At 37.7% G+C, this 5,636-nt stretch overlaps 1 pseudogene; it reads right to left on the bottom strand.

Annotated features, from left to right (window-relative positions):
- Positions 1-3,842: 3,842 nt before the first annotated feature.
- LOC145722057 (thymosin beta-10 pseudogene) lies at positions 3,843-4,302 on the bottom strand (annotated as a pseudogene).
- Positions 4,303-5,636: the final 1,334 nt, after the last annotated feature.

Below are 5,636 nucleotides of genomic sequence, written 5' to 3' on the forward strand. Positions count from 1 at the left end.
TGGTCAACTAGTCTGCTTCTCCCTCTCCCTCTGCCCTTCTGCTCATGCTTCCCCCTCCTCAAATAAATGAATAAAATATTAAAAAAAAAAAAAGACTCCCTAGGAGACCTTGCTACAGATTACAGAGATGGCCTTTACTGAGAGGAAGAAATGTTGAATTATAGCTTACTCTAATATCTACAAAGGACCTTTTTTTTTTTTGTAAATTTAAGAAGCCAGGTATGAGGTTATGGAGATAACCGGAGGCCAAAAAGAAAACTTTTGCCTCTTGAAATTTCAGATACCTTGAAGCACGCCTTCTAGCAACTCAGCAGGGCAAGGGCTGCTGATAGAAAACCATGGCTGACAGACCAGCCTGGCACCCAAAAAAAGGAATCCACAAAAGGGAAATAATATTTCTGAGGAATAATTTCCATGAGCCACAAGTAGTTATTTTGTTTTTTTTTTTCAGTGGAATAAAATATAATAAAAAGCCATGAAAGTGTTTTAAAACTCACCTAGTGGGAGTCACACCCAAGAGAGCTGTTGTAGGCGTGAGATACTGTACCTAGCACATTTTACACAGTGCACAGAAGATAATCCAGAATGACAGGTATTTTTCATTAACCCAAAACACAGAGTCTAGAATATCAAAATAGTAGAAGGCACTGCCATGTAAAACACAGAACTGAATGTATGTGGGCTCATGAGACTTTTCATCCACAACTGCATAAAAGTAAAATGTGTGAGGAAATGCATTACTTACTCATTTTGGCAACTGTCTGGATGATGACTAATATGATACAGGAAATAGTACAACTATCTTATAGTCAACTTTTCTGTGGAAGGATTCTTTAAATCCAAACTTTGATGTTCAAAAGTTTCAGTTTTCATGGGACGCCTGGGTGGCGTTGGTTAAGTGGCTGCCTTTGGCTCAGGTCATGATCTCAGGGTCTTGGGATCAAGTCCCGCATTGGGATCTCTGCTCAGTGGAGAGCCTGCTTTTCACTCTTCCTCTGCTGCTCCCCCACTTGTGCTCTCTCACTCTCTCTGTCAAATAAATAAATAAAATCTTTAAAAAAGCAGCAACAGCAACAACAAAAACAAAAATTTCAGTTTTCAGAGATACCTAAATGACCCAAATCACTTCTGTCCTTCTCACATGCCACAAAAAATTTGCTAGGATTCATTGGGTTCATACTAATCACTCAGATGCTTTTCTAAGCCTCATGTGGGAAGGGAATGATGGACGTTCAGGAGCAATGCCTCTTACACTGTCCTTTAACCACTGAGCATTTCATTTTAATATCCATTACTCTCCAGGTGAGTTTTATTTTCCCAAACAATTTCTCAGTTTTTTGTTTTGTTTCTTTGCTTTTTGCTGTTGTTTTGTTTTGGTAATGCAGAACAGAGAGAATGGACAAATGAGAATGGGCCACAACAGAGCTTATCCTTGTTTGCTTGCTGGATCAGATGTAAAGATTGTTTAGTTTTGAAGTTATTGAAATGTTGGAAAGAAGGACAAAAGACAGGAAAGTTGTGGGTAGTCTAAAGAACTGGAGAGAATTTGGGGACATTTGCCCATGTTGAAAGGATGCAAAGTACCAACATGAGAAACTTGCTTGGCAGAGTGTTCAGGAATTGAGGGGAGAGCAAAAATATTTTTTGAAAAGTGTCACTATGTTTTGTAAGTTGGATATTTTTTATTTTCTTTGGGGGATGCAAGGACATTTGGAATTTCTTTTCATTTACCTGAAATTGTGCCTCTTTGAAAATTACTTTACACAGTGACTGAGATACCCAGTATAATAAGGGTAGTTTTTGAGAGACAACAAATAGAAAATGGCTTTAATTCTTTCTCCACAACTATTTTTAACCCATTTCTGCTGATTTTTATGTTACCATATTAATGACCCCTTAGGCTGATTCCATAGATTTCTACTCACTTTCAGTTATTAAAAAGTCTAGGCCAATTTTAGTCATGCCTAACATTTTCAATCTTATATCCACTTTAGGGTTAATTTCTCCCTTTTCTTTTGACATTTAGCTCCTAAAGAAAAGGAGGATAAATTAGGAGGAAAAAAGTTGTATCAGACAGATTCCAGCAGGAAACAGATACCATACACAAAGTAGGATAATTAAAAGAGAGTTTATTCACAAGAGATATTTACAAAGGTGGGTTTAGGGAAACCCAAAAGGTTAATGGAGTAGCATAGGGCTTGGTGGCACCTAAGCCCTTACTATACCTGTAGGGACTGTACCTGTCAGGTGTAGGTACTGTGGTCTGGAAGGAAAGAGTCATATAAAGTCAGCCAGTTTAAGAGTAATGACCTGTGTAGCAATGACCTGTGTGAATAACATAGCTTATTGAGCCTTCTAGAAAGGGAGCTCTGACCTTATTTTTCTGTCTTCTGATCTCTTTCCAAAGTGCCCAATTGATCAAGCCCACTGGAATGGAAGTCAGGTATCACTGACTATTGATGTAGTTCATTCAGTCAAGTATCCTAGTCAGAGAATGAAAATGGTTGAAAAAAGGATCTTGACAAGCAAAAAAATTATATAGATATATATAAAGATATCTATCTATTTATCTATCGCCCCTCAACATCTGCTTTTGTCCTTCATCTAAGTGAAAAATTCATGTCTCCAGCACAGATTAAAATTAAAATTAAAATTAAAATTGATTTAGTAGTGATCCGTTTATGCAGATAAGGAAACTACCCAAGGTTAAGGAAGACATGCTGATAATAAAATTTTCCAGCTTTTGTATGTCTTAAACAATCTTTATTTCACCTTTGTTTTTTGAAAGCTATTTTTGCTGGGTAAGGAATTCTAGATTAACAGTTTTTTTTTTTCTTTTTGTGTCTTCTTCTTTTAATTTTTGAAAATTTTAACAAGATTTTATTTATTTGAGAGAGAGTGTGCACAAGTGGGGGGAGGGGCAAAGGGAGAGGGAGAAGCAGACTCCCCACTGGGCAGAGAGCCTGATGTGGGGCTCGATCCTGGGACTCAGGGATCATGACCTGAGCTGAAGGCAGACGCTTAACTGACCGAGCCACCAAGGCGCCCCTCTTTTTATGTCTTCTGATTTGTATTGTTGTTGATGAGAACTCTGCTGTCATCCTTATCTCTGTTCTTGTGCACATGATGCTTCTCTTTTCTGTCTGCTTTAAAAATTTTTTCTGCTTTTCTCTTTCTTTTTCTTTCTTTCTTTCTTTCTTTTGTTCTTTCTTTCTTTCTTTCGTTCTTTCTTTCTTTTCTTCACTTGTGAGCAGGGGGGTGGGGATAGGGCAGAGGGAGAGAATCTTAAGCAGGCTCCATGCTCAGTGTGGAGCCTGACGTGGGGTTTGATCTCAGGATGCTAAAATCATGACCTGAGCCAAAATCAAAAGTCAGATGCTTAACTGACTGAGACACCCAGGGGTCCCTAAAATTTTTTTCTTAACTAACTTTAAGCAATTTTATTATACTATGTTGGTGTGATCTTTTTCTTCTTCTAATTTTTCTTCTTCTTGTGCCTGGGGTTTGCTTGGCTTCTTGGATCTGTGGATTTATAGTTTGCATCAAACATTGAAATTTTTTAGCCATTATTTCTTCAAATATGTTTTTTTCCCCACCTCTTCCATTGAGGGACTCCCCAAACAAGTATATTTGGCTACTTAAAGTTGTGCTCTTTGACGCTCTGTTCATTTTTTTCAGTCTTATTTTCTTTCAGCTTTGTTTTTTGTTCTTTTTAATTATGTTTTGTTAATCGCCATACATTACATCTCTCAACTTTGGATAATTGCTATTACTACACCTGTAGATTTACTACTTTTTTTCTCTTACAAGGCTTACTCTGCAGTTGGTCTAATTTGGTGTACTTTTTTTTTTTTTTTGCCCCGAGGTGTGTTTTATTTTCAATACACATACAAATAATTTGCTATAATATCCCAGGGCAAACCGGAGAATTTGGCAGTCCGATTGAGGGGGGAATCCCCTCAGATACTGCCAGGCCAGGGGCGTCAGCACGGAGTGCCCGGGTTCACAGTGCAGCTTGTCGCTCATGTCCATCTTGCAGGTGGCTCTTCTTCCTCCACATCATGACGGGTGTCTCCAAGATGACAGGGGTGGGGACTCCTCTAGGTTCTTAGGAAATTTCACTCCCCTTCTCCTGCTCAGTGGTCTCTTTGGTCAGCAGGGTGTTCTTCTCCTGCATCTCTGTTTTCTTCAGCTTGGCCTTATCGAAGCTGGCGATTTCCCCCATGTCCGGCTTGTCTGCCATTTTCTTAAAGCGATCCCTGGAGTTCTGCTCTGTGCCCGGCGCTTGGTGCTCCCACTCGCGTTGCTGCAGCAAGAGACCTGGTGTACTTTTCATATCAGATATTTTTGTTTTCATCCTTAGAAGTTTGTTTGGACCTTTTATATCTTCCTATTTTTGCTTAACTGGTTGAGTCTGTCTTTTAGCTTCTTGAACATACAGAATATAGATAGCATTATGTTTTTAATATCCTTGTATCTCAGTTCTATTATTTGTGTTGTTGCAGGGTAAATTTCAGTTGATTGGCTTTTCTTCTTATTGATTTTTTCAAGAGTTATAACTACGCATCTATTAAAATGGCAAAAATTTTGGGGTGTCCGGGTGGCACAGTCTGTTAAGCATCCGACTCTTGGTTTCAGCTCAGGTTGTGACCTCAGGGTTGTGAGATCGAACCCTGCATCCAGCTCCATGCTCAGCACGGAGTCTGCTTTTGGCTCTCTCTTCTTCTCCCTCTGCCCCTTCCCCCTGTCTCTCTCTCTCAAATAAATAAATAAATCTTTAAAAAATGGCAAAAATTTTAAAATATTGATCATTCCAAGGTTTGGTGAGGATATGGAGCAACTAGAACTGTTACATAATACTTGTGGTAATTTAAAATAGTGTATCCACTATGTAAATGGTTTTCAGTTTTTTAAAAAGTTAAACATACATCTGCATAACCCTGATATCCTATCCTAGTTATTTACCCCAAAGGATAAAAGCTTATGTCTACATTGACTTGTACAGAAATGCTCATACCAGCTTTATTTGTGTATGAGGCAAAAACTGGAAACAACTCAAGTATCTATTACCAAGTTAAAGGATAAATAAAATATGTTATATTCACACAATGGAATACTACTACAATGGAATACTATAATAATACTGTAATGGATTACTAGAAATAAGAATAAATGTTACATGTAACGACATAGATAAGTCTCAGAACGATTATACCTAGTGTAAGAAGTCAGACAAATAAAAGTACATACTGAGTACATAATGAGTCAATCTATATAAAATTGTAGAAAATAAAAACTGATCTAAATAGAAAGGAAAACTTCAGTGGTTTGCATGGGAATGGGGCAGGGAAGGAAGTTGCAAGTGGAAGGGATTATAAACTTCTGCAGGTGGTGGCTATATTAATTATCTTGATTGTGATGATAGTTTCACATGTGTCTCTGTGTGTGTATATATGTTAAAATATATCAAGTTGTACAATTCAAATATGTGGAGTTTATTAAATCATATCTCAAAGCTCCTTAAAATGTAAAAAAAAGCAAAAACAAAAAATTACAACAAATTTCTCTCCCTCATTCATTTCTGCCCAAATGTCTCCATTCAACGATGATCATTTTCAGTCTTTCCTCACCAGTGG

This window comes from Leptonychotes weddellii, chromosome 6 (assembly GCF_054177405.1).
Source record: "Leptonychotes weddellii isolate Sample4059 chromosome 6, ASM5417740v2, whole genome shotgun sequence".
Lineage (NCBI taxonomy): Eukaryota > Metazoa > Chordata > Mammalia > Carnivora > Phocidae > Leptonychotes > Leptonychotes weddellii.